Source organism: Phalaenopsis equestris, unplaced genomic scaffold (genome assembly GCF_001263595.1).
Source record: "Phalaenopsis equestris unplaced genomic scaffold, ASM126359v1 Scaffold000212, whole genome shotgun sequence".
NCBI classification, from domain to species: domain Eukaryota; kingdom Viridiplantae; phylum Streptophyta; class Magnoliopsida; order Asparagales; family Orchidaceae; genus Phalaenopsis; species Phalaenopsis equestris.
The window spans coordinates 1,566-13,521 of NW_018164654.1; positions in this window are offsets into that span (position 1 = coordinate 1,566).

Consider the following 11,956-nt stretch of genomic DNA (forward strand, 5'->3'; position numbering starts at 1 on the left):
CTTTGTCATCATCGCCCTAAGCCCCAAAACAAAACAGACCTACTTGCGATCTTGCTTGATGATTTCATATATAACAAAAGACTATATACGAGCACTTATTACTTGGACATAAGCACGGAAAACCGAACCATGAATCAAGAAAAAAAAATAAAAATGGGGATGAGAGAGAAAGAACCGATCCAACCAAAAGATCATTTCCTCCGTATGTCCTCGTCATGCTGCCCATGGTGTTCACTCCAAGCTCCCTTTCGTAGCACATTCGTGTTTGATATTAGTTTTAAAGGGGTACATGTGATCATTAGGTTTTCCTACACTGAGATATAGTGTGTAACAGAACAATAAAACATGCAGTATAAAAGAAAAGAATAATAGAATGTACAGTAAAGAAGAAGAATAGTATAGCATGTTGTGAAGTAACATATTGTAATGTAAATCAAACCTGTATATCTGGGAGGCCTGATGCTTCTTTAAGCAAGCTAGTATACACTATATAAACAAAAGAAACATTGCCTGGAAAACTCGAGAAAATCGACAAATGACTCTTGACAGAAAACTCGGGAAAATCGACAAATGACAATTCCAAGAAAATTATCAAAATATCGGGAAGATCCCGGAAAAGGGACCACGAATGCTTTGCCCAAAAATTCCAATAAAACATACGAGAAATTCAAAAAGAGGGGACCGCAAATACTCTGGTCGGGGCTAGGCTAAAATAATATATATTGGTACTTGAGGGACGTCGAATGCTACTATCGGTCACCCGGATGTATAAAGCCCCCCACTCAACTAGAAGAGTGTCCTACTAAACCTAACTTAGGAGGATACTCCTTAGCCCGGTACTGGTAATCAATAAGTGAACAATCAAGTTGTACTATATTTAAAATTTATATTTTTTGCATGCATATGAGTTTTAAACATACAAAATGAAGTTATATCAATTTTATAGTAAAATATTTTTTATAAAAACATTATATCTGTTCTTATCAGTTTTTTTTTTAAAAATTACGATTGTCCACGAGTCGATTACGCCGTCGGACATATGACCGCCAACAACCTAAGAATGTACGGGTCCCCTGCTAGTCTTGTGCCGGTGAATGATACTGTCATCCTACAATTTATTAGATCCCAGTGTTGGGTTCTGATATCATAGGATGAAATATCATTCTGCTCTATCATCGACGTGCCTTTGTCATCATCGCCCTGAACCCAAAAACAAAACAGACCTACTTGCGACCTTGCTTGATGATTTCATATATAGCAAAAGACTATATACGAATACTTATTACTTGGACATAAGCATGGAAAACCGAACCATGAATCAAGAAAAAAAATAAAAATGGGATGAGATAGAAAGAACCGATCGAACCAAAAGATCGCAACCAAAAGATCAAAAGGATAAAGGGTGAAGTAACCCTCAAAACTGTGACGAAAAAACCTGAAAAAAGAGAGCCCAAAATCCTTGAATCAGTTTAAGAAGGATATCATTTTCTCAACTTTTATAATTGGATCAACCCAAGAATGGTATCCTTTCCACATTTTGTTTCGAATAGGTCGAAACGGGCCCAAAACTAGTGTGACAATTGTACCCGCGGTTCCACCTATATGTACTCACACACCCAAGCCTGAACACAAGTGTGACATTTATGTTACCCAAACCTTAATATCAAACCTCTAAAGAACTCTTTTATAAATAACAATCTTATAAGCTTTCAAACTCCTCATGAATCTGTTTCATATCAACTTTATGATTTCCCAAAATGAAGTTTCAAGAGCCTTTTATATGTCACAAAATAAGAGAGACTAATCAATAGATGGGGCAGCCTTCTAGCCTTCCAGAAAATAATGCTAATATCAAAATCATTTAAATCCAACCTTCATTAAAAAAACTTTTCATATCATATAAACATGAAATTATCCAGATAAAACCATATAAATGCTCATAACCAGGGGCAACAGAAAAAGACAGCCACCAGCCCAACTTATCTCACGAAGAGATCACAAGGTAAGGCTCACGGGTAGGGGCAACAAGAGGAAGACCACCAACATTTAAGCTCACGGATAGAGCCAAGAAAGAGAAAGTCACCATAGAATAAACTCACGGGTAGGGCCAAGAAAGAGAAAGTTACCGCAGGTATTGCCATTATTTTATCTTCGATATACATAAGAGAGTGAATGAACAAGTTTTTTATAGATCATTAGGACTGAAACCATTTTCTTCACATAAGACATGATAGTGAGTTGATTTGCTCTTATCGAACATTCCCACATAGTAGTAGATATTGAAATCTTGAATTTTGGGATGACAAACTTGATTACAAATAAAATCTCAAGAGGAACGTTATATGAAGAGCTTCCAACCAAACTGGGTCCAACAAAGGGGCTAAAATAGAAAGGAATTCTAGCCAAAACACAATCCCAAAAGGAGCCAAACCATGCCCACCAAAGGGGCAAACCGAGCCCAGCACAGAGGGCAAACCAAGTTCAACACAGGGGCAAACCGAGCCCAGCACAAGGGCAAACCAAAATACATTTTTAGCTCAACTAAATCCAACAAAAGAGAGCCCATAACAGATAAGTTTTTGAATCAAACCAATTCCTTCTCATAAACCAAATTAAACCCAACATAATGGCTAAAGAAAAGAGTATAATTTAAGCCAAAACCGCACCCACAAAATGGGGAAAAACAAACCAGCATTTCTAGCATGGATTCAACCCAAAAGAGCCAAAACCAAGCCCATCAAAATTAAAGGCCAAATTAAACCCAACAAAACCGAGCCCATCATAAGTTCAATCCCAAAAGAGCCAAACTGAGCCCATCCACATGAGAAAAACAGAGAAAATTTTCTAGCATAAGTTCACTTCCGAAAGAGCCAAACCGAGCCCATCCATATGGAAAAAACAGAGAAAAATTTCCATCTAAGTTCAATCCCAAAAGAGCCAAACCGAGCCCATCAATATTAAACAAAAAAAAATAGAGAAAAATTTTCAGCATATATTTAATCCAGAAGAAGCCGAGACCGAGTCCATTGAATGGGTCAAAATGGGGTAGAATTTCCAGCATTTATTTGGACAGGAATAACAATAATAAAAAGCATTAGCATTTCATTTCCAGCATGAATTTTAGATGAGTAAATATCATTTCAGAGTTCATATTCATGACTTTCCATGTATTTCGAGCAGAGAAGAAATGCAAGCGATCCTCTCCCCTAAAAATCATCCTTCCTTTAACTATAAGTTGATTCATCAAGGAGAAAAGAAGACTACACCTTTCAACATACAAATATAGAAATAATAGAATCGCAAGAAGAAGATTTGCATGTGACAATGAATCTAAACATGCTTTCCCTAAAATGTTATTTCAACTAATCAACATAGAACTTCTAAATCAGCTCCAATAAAAGTATCAAAGGCTTAATATTTGATATCAATTCCATTACGAAATACCAGTTAAGACAAAACAAAGCATCATGTATGCATTCCCTATTTTAATATTTCCAACATGTGTCGAGTAGTGCAACAGAACAAAGAAGAGAAGGAAGAAGTACCTTGCTTGAGATTTCCGAAAAGAAACACAGAAAAAGGACACCAAGCTTCCAAACGCCCAGCACACAAGGACCTAGCCGAAATAGAACTTTAGCAGAGCCTCTCTTCCTAAAGGCTTTGAAAAACAACAACCAACGAATGCTCCAAACTCCCAACACACGAGAACCTAACCAAGAAGAAATTTCGGCAGAACCTCTCTTTCTAAAGTCTCGAACAACAAAAACTCAGCCTCTCCTTTTCTAAAATTTTTTTTTTTTCAACAACCCAAAACAGTACTCTAGGAAGCCTTTTATAGGTAGAGATGAAAAGGGAACAACCACCTACCAAAACGAATGCTCCAAACTCCCAACACACGAGAACCTAACCAAGAAGAAATTTCGGCAGAACCTCTCTTTCTAAAGTCTCGAACAACAAAAACTCAGCCTCTCCTTTTCTAATTTTTTTTTTTTCAACAACCCAAAACAATACTCTAGGAAGCCTTTTATAGGTAGAGATGAAAGGGGGACAACCACCTACCAACCTCACAGGTGGTCGAATCGCCGGCTTGGCGGCCATGGCTTTGATCGGTCGGCTTAGGTGCGGCCGATCGCGTGAGCTAGGGCACTAGGGGGCGAGCAGACTTCGATCGAACCGTGACTGGGTAGAAGGGTTTAAGTGGGGTTATAAATATTATTATATTAATATAAAATATTTAATATTTCAAAAATAAAATTTGATTCGTACATTTTTTTGTGCTTCAAATTATAGCAAAATGAATGTTCTTTTTAGGTAATTCTGATGTTCTGGACGCGTTGACGGACCCAATTCGTCGTCGGAGGTCGTTTTAACGAATTTATTGATTTGCGTGCAATTTGTTTTTGTGGAATTACGACTATGAGTGTCTTTTCTAGCTAAAATTGATGCCCCGATTAGGTTGGCGCAGTTCATTTCGTCATCGGAGGTCGTCCGAAGAAGTTCGCATTTTCACCCGTCCTTTAAGCTCAATTTAAGTCTGATTTTGTGCAACTTAGTGAATTTTGTGCATTTTGTGTGTGTGTGTGTGATGATAAAGTATTGAAGAGGTTTTCCTAGGGTTTGAGATCCTATTGGGAACTTCTCCTTGAATCTCCACATGATAGTCCTTAACCACTCGACCATACGACGATGATTTTGAGATCATCAATGTAGGACATCACAAGAGAAATAGGAGGTGGTTAGAATTTCGAAGAGGATGAATTTCAATACTAGTTTTCTAAGATAGTCAATAAGAATCCCTAGAGCTAGATCCTAGGATCCTAAGGAAAAGAGTAATGACCTCAAAATGAGGTCAACAATAAAGTAGGGGCTAAAATGATCTTCTACAAATACTCACGGGATAATTTTGATACTTTTTTTATTCTAAATTATAATCTTACATTTTTTAATATTAATAATTTTATAATATTATTATAACATTATAGTACTTTGAATTATTGTATGTTTTATTATATTGATTAAGTACATTATAAAAATGAAGTAGTTTTAATAGAATTGTGCAAATGATAATTATTTAGTATAACCCACTATGCTATTTATTTAAATTGTTCTATAAACTATATTATCTAAAGGCTAATGTTTGTAAGATTGAATGTGGCCTAGGCTCAATACATGGAAAGGCTTCTTCTGGAAATTCATCAATACAATGTTCTCTTTTGAATTGTGTAATTCCATTTTAAAAAAAAATCTTTTGGCACGAAAATCTTTTTAATGAAGAGATCTTAGAACCTTAAAACATTTTTTTTAAATTCAACCTATTCCAATAACTCAATCACTTGGATCGAATTTTTATATAATCTATGTGACGATGATTCAAAAGCAGTTGATAATCTTCATAGATAAATCGCAAACATTAATCCATTTTTGTCATTGCTCATATTAAACGGGCCTTTAATATTTAACTTCGATAAAATATACCCTGAAAAATTCATTGGTATGCTTGCTTTTTTAATGATCCGTTTGGGGTAGCATATTTGGTGTGGGGGCGTTTTGAAAACACAACACACCTGACATGTTTGGGTAAATTGTGTTTTGGCAGCTTATGTGTTTTCAAAACGCTAAAAACAACACTGCACGCTCGGTGCGGTGACAGCTTTCTGGTTGTGGTATGACTTTTTTAAAAAAAAAACAAAAATTTGTAATAGCTACTGCACCTAGCTTATAAGCAGATTATTCAATAAGCTGCAGCTGCCCCAAACAGACCCTGATAATCCCCTAAAATAAAATAAGCCTTGGAAAATTATGGCCACTCATTTTTTTTATCTGTACTACTTAGTAAAGATTTTGATAGTCTACGAAAATAAATCATATTTCTTAGTTATATTTAATATTTTAAACTTCTACTTGATCATATCCTGTCATATTTTTTAGTTGGTTTTGAAGATGTGAACAGATTTTTTTTTTTTTTTCGATCCTAGTTTTCTCATGGATATGTGATTTGACGGACTCATTCTGGTTTCTTCTACTATATGACCATAATCTTAAGGTTACATGCGCAGTAATATCCTTTCAAACTATTTTTATTGTTCAATTTTTTTTCCCATTTAATTTGTTCATAGGTATTTTTTGAATTACTTGAGTTTTTCTTGTTTGCAGTTTTTAAACTTTTCAAATTAATTAAAATTTGTTACTGCAAGGAAAAAAAGTAAAGGTAGACCTAGGAAAACTTGTGCTTATTGTATAAAAAATGATCTTAATTTACTAGAACTAAATGAAAATATGACACTAAATAGGACGCAATGGAGAAAAAGGATTCATGTTGCTGGCGCCACGTAGTGGGATTAAGGCTTTGTTGTTGTTTTTGTTGTTGAAATGAAAAAAAGCCTAATTTTTAAAATGACTATATTTTTAATGAATAGTATTGGGAGCTGAAGGTATAAGATAATATAATCAAGAAAGATATTTCAATATGTATGCTGAAAAAAAAAAGAAAAATATGCTTTATCTAGGGTGACTAAATGGTTCAAGGAGCATGTATGATTTCATTAAGCAATTTTTGAGATTTTAGTTCAAAAACTTTATTTAAAATAGCACAAAAATATTATTTTTTTTCAGATTCAACCCCCATGATTAGGAATAGAGTATTAGAATACAACATTTAGTGTTTTATATGTGATTAAAATGCCTCATGGTTGTGCAGATTGTATGTAAAGAATTTTTAAATATGAGCTCCCAAAATTTTTGTTGCAAGTGAGCAATCAAGCTAACATGAATTAAAATTTCTAATGATCGATATTGGTTATTTACTTTAGCATTGCATGAATCTACGGAATTAAGAGGCAGTTTGGTTTGCTGAAAAGAAATGCAAAGCAATTAAAATATAATATATTTAAAATATTTTGGAATTGTTTGGTTAGGTATAAATAAATGCATGAATTTACTTTTTTGTTTTTGGTTAGAATTAATGTGAAAGCAATGTAAAACCAGCCTACAACGTTGGCGACTGCAGCAAGTGGGTGCGGGCTGGTGGGGGAACTGCCAACATGCGACATTTGGAGGTTGTGCATGTTGGATGCGGTGGCACCTGTTGGTGAGATGCAACGAATGTGGCATCAGCTTCTGCGGTGTATTTGGAAATCAATTTTCAAATGCACCGAATTTGAATTAATGGGTGAATTCTAAATTCACTAAAATTTTACATTGTATTTCATTTTCATCCAACCAAATGCCTAAATTTGAAAAAAATATATATTAATTTGCATTACACCGGTAATATAGGCAACTAAAAAAACCCATAGAAACATATTCAAATAACAAAGTAATGTTTTCTCAAATTTCAGGGTTATTAAGTTGTGCTTTGATATGATACTACTATAATGGGTAGAATTTTTTCAAGTAAATAAAATTTTAATAGTCTCTGCTTCTTGAGATTGGAGGTTTCAGAGGGCACAATCATAATTAATAATTATAAATTGTGTGTAATTAATTTTTAATTGAATTAATAAAAGAATAATTTTGCACGGTACAATTTCATTTTACATTTTTTTACTAGCTGAAAGTATTATGAAACGAAAAAATTCAAGTAGTCACATTACATCCAGATTTAAAAACAGAATATGCTTTGTATTTGGAAGAAGTATTGGCCTTGTGTATTCAAGGCATACGCATTTTTAATAGTTTACTACGTTGATTTACTTTGGCAACTCTTCTTCCATTTGATACACAGGTGGCTCGTGAGACCAATGAAGAGCTTTGGGCAATTTGTTCTGACCCAGCCGGAAAATTTGATTTAGGAGCCATCCTGTCTGTTGCAATGAGGTGCATTTTTTTGTCACCTGGGAAACAGCTAGATTTTTAAGGTTACTTTTGCCTCTATAATTGATATGTTGATATTTCTCGTGCTTCTATATGAACCACAGAGAGAAACATTCATGAAGAATACTGTATATGTTTTAGATTTTTTGTTGGAGTTAATTTCGTTATTAGCTATTTTATTAAAATAAACTGTGATATCATTTATTCTATTGAATGAAAAAAAGTATAGTTCCGTTTTCTCCAAACAGAAAATTAGCTAGTGAATTTGATGCAACAAGGCTGGAATCTCTTCACTGGATTCAGAGGCTTCTAGCTTGTCATCATTCGGAGGTAGTGTCAATGTTATTGCAAGCTTATTACTTTTCTTCCATTTGTCTTTTTTCCCGTACTTTATGATGCTTGTGTAATAATGGCTTCAGATGTTGTTTAGTAATGAAAGTTTTTTTTTTTTCGAACTTTGATGAATGCTGATCTTCTGAAAACTTTTCTTTTTTTTCCATTCTTCAAATAAAGAGAAGGGATTTTTATTGGTAAACCACTAGTTTGCTCTCATATTTACGGGTATATAACTCAGTGTTTCATGATCTCTGGTTGCCACACTATTTTACATAACTTTTGTATTTGAACTTAGCATCAAGTCCTTGTGATATATTTAGATGAATAGGGTTTTTTATGCATAATTATGAAGACTTCAGTGTTATACTAGTAAATATGAAAATTTGTGGTTGTATGCCAATAAACATCAATGTAAAACTGTTTCTTTTTCCGATTTTTTTCTTGAACTTGGTCCCATTGCTATTATACTATGGACTATCGTTGAGAAAATTCTGTTGAGGTAATTGTGTTAAAATTATTGTTACATGTTGTTTAATGATATTTTTATTATAGATTGCAAAGAAATTTGATTTTTTATAACATTTAGGTTGTCATTTGCTGAATTTCTTAAAACTTGAAGTGACCAAGCGGGAGATGATGAACCTTTGCAAAGCACCAACTTCTTTTGTCATCCTTATTATTTTTCTTAGACTTTAGGAACCACAAGACTTATCAGAAGTTGCATAAAAGCAATTCCTGATTGATTGTTGTAGTTTACTGACACATTTCTCATGCGTTTAATCCTGTGTAATGATCTTTATCATGTATAACCATGAAATCAACTTTGTTGAAAGTCAAACTTATAGATGACATTTACCTCATTTTAAGAAGATGAATAAGAAATGAAGCAGGGTAAGAAGGCAAAGGGTGATTCTCCTGCTGCTGTCAGATTCCATTGTTTGATCATTCATTTCTAATCATTTTCACGCACAAGTTGTTTGCTTTTCTTCCTCCAATGACCCCATTCATTATCCTATGTCATTTACAAATGCTGTTAAAAATTTCAAGATCAATTATTTAAAATTTGGATTTGGATATTTGTATGTGATTACAGAAATATTGTAACTTTCTTTGGTAGTCATAAGATGGCCATATGTTTATTTCGTACCCATCTTCGTCTTACTAGGTTATATTTCTATTCCCCATCTTAAAGGGCAAGGCTTATTAACAAGTTATAGTTACATCCATGTCTCTATTATTAAGGATAAGAAGGAAGGATCACACCGAAGTTGACAATTAGCATTGAAATCATTATTGGATTTTTTTTTTGGGGATTTACATACATACCACAATTAGCATTGAAATCATTATTGGATTTTTTTTTGGGGATTTACATACATACCGCTGTCGGTCAACTTTTACGATTGATAGACTTTAGTATTACACGCATACCACCCAATTCTTCCCCGTTCAACATATCTACTCAACCGAGGGGATACCACAGAGGTTGAGATCCATCATGTCATGGCGTACATCATCAAATAAAGAAGCATCAATAGTGCCCGATGTGTCATGATGCTGAAAAAGTTTAGAGAAATAAAGAACAACGCTCTCTCCAATCTCCTCATCCCCGATAATCCAAAACCCCTCATTATTTTTAATCCTCACAATGGTGTTATTGGCTCGTCTTTGTTTAATGCAAGCATGAAAGTATTTGGTGTTTCTATCACCTTGTGAAAAATGAATTTCTCTAGCTTTTTGTTCCAACAATTCCTCCTCCCAATGGGAGACCTCTAATAATTCTTTATTTGCTTTCTGCATATCATGAATAATATCATCAGAAGATTCATCAAGAGCCTGTAAGAGACTTACCCTCTGTTTAGCCCTTCTGACTCTAGCATGAACATCCCTAAAAACCTCCTAGTTTAAAGTCCTTAAGGCAGAACCACCTTTTTATGAAGCTTCCAGAGAGTGAACCAAGCATTTCCCACCTCCTCACACCTCCAATTAAACGCAATGAGAAATCATCGTGTCTTGCCCAGACATTTGAATATCTGAAGTGGTATCTAGAAACATTTTTGAAAAAAATCAAAGGAAATGAGGGGATTATGATCAGACCCAGAACTACAAAGATGTTGTACTTGAGAGAAGTCATAAGAGGAAATCCACGACTGATTAGCAAAACACCTATCAAGACGTTCAAAAAGCTTGCCCCTTTTCCAGGTAAACTTAGAACCAACAAAGCCCATATCAGATATGTCAGCCAAATCCAAAGCTTCATTGAATTTATCAATTAAAGTGATATTAATTCTCCGACCACCCAATTTTTCAAAGTCGTACATAATTATATTGAAGTCTCCTCCCACCCCATATCAGATAATTTGTGCCAGAGATCGTATCTAGCAGTGGTAGAAGTCCCGACGTAAACAAAGTGAGGCAACAAAAAAATTCCTCCATAGAGAAGGAAGTGTGGCGACAAACTGTCTATGATCAATAAGGGCATCAACTGTGATATGCTTCCGCCAAAACAACCAAATCTTATTAGAGCAATTAGCAAAGAAAGAAAAAATTTTGAATTTACCCAAAATCCGGTCATCCAAAGAGGAAACCAAAGGCTCCAAAATAGCAAAAATACCGACCTTATGAATTTTTGTCATTAATTTAAGTCTACCAAAGGAGTGAGGGTCCGCAGCTCCCTTGATATTCCAAATAAAGATGTTAAACATGAGTAGAAATTTTACCCTTCCTAGAAGATCTAGGTCGGGACTGTCCATTTTCTCCATCAGAAAAATAGTGATTCATATCCGACAAATTATTGTCACTATTGTGATTATGAGCCTCCTCTTGACCTCGATACTTTCTCTGGTGGTACTTTTGAACATTGTCATTCATCCTTTAACATTTTAGAAATATTATCCGAAGGAGTGTCGGAAAGAGCATTAGAGTGATCAGAATACAGAGAATTATTATCAGTATTCATAGCATCAGGGAGAGAGACTGAAGAAATTCGAGCCCCCTCAATATTAGAAATAACAGAAGGAAACACAACAGGCAACACCTGCTCAGCTCGCCCAACAGGGGAGGCAGGTTGAGGGGGCTGTCCCTCGTGCTGAACCAAACAGGGTGTACAAGTGGTTGAGAGGTCTCGACAGTAGCAGCTGTCGGAGTATCTAGATTATTTTCCACAGGAGGCAGAGGCGCCTGCTCAACATGTGATTGTTTCATACTTCCCCCTTTCCTCAACTCAGGATGTAAATGAAAGCATTGATCCGGGCTGTGACCAAACATTCGACAATGAGTACAGTAAGAGAGATGTTGTTCTATTAAAACCTGTTGCCAGTAACCATTGTGAGCTGAACCAATCCAAACCTCATTAGCAGAAGTAATGTGACATTCCTTTCAATTAAAACTCTAGCCATAAACGACCTCGAGAGATTATAAGTGGAAGCATCAAGTTTAAGGGGTCTCCCGAACATAGCTGCCAAGGGGAACAAAATTTCATGGTTAAAAAAATGGACTTTCAAACCTGGAAACCAAAGCCAAACAGGGATAATCGGAGCCTCAGTTTTGGGATCAAAGTTGGTTGACCATTTCAAGATTTTCATAGCACAATCCTCAAACCACACTAACCGCTTAGCAAACAGATGCGTATGGTCCTCCTCATTGGATAACTGATTTAAAATATGCCTTCCATCTAAGGGTCCTATCTTCCAACCTCCAGAAAGCTTCATTAGTTCGAAATGTTTCCAAAGGAATTCCATTTTAGGATGCCCATACAAGAACTTTCCTACGAGATAGAGGCGGCAAGAAGAGGCGAGATCGACGTTTT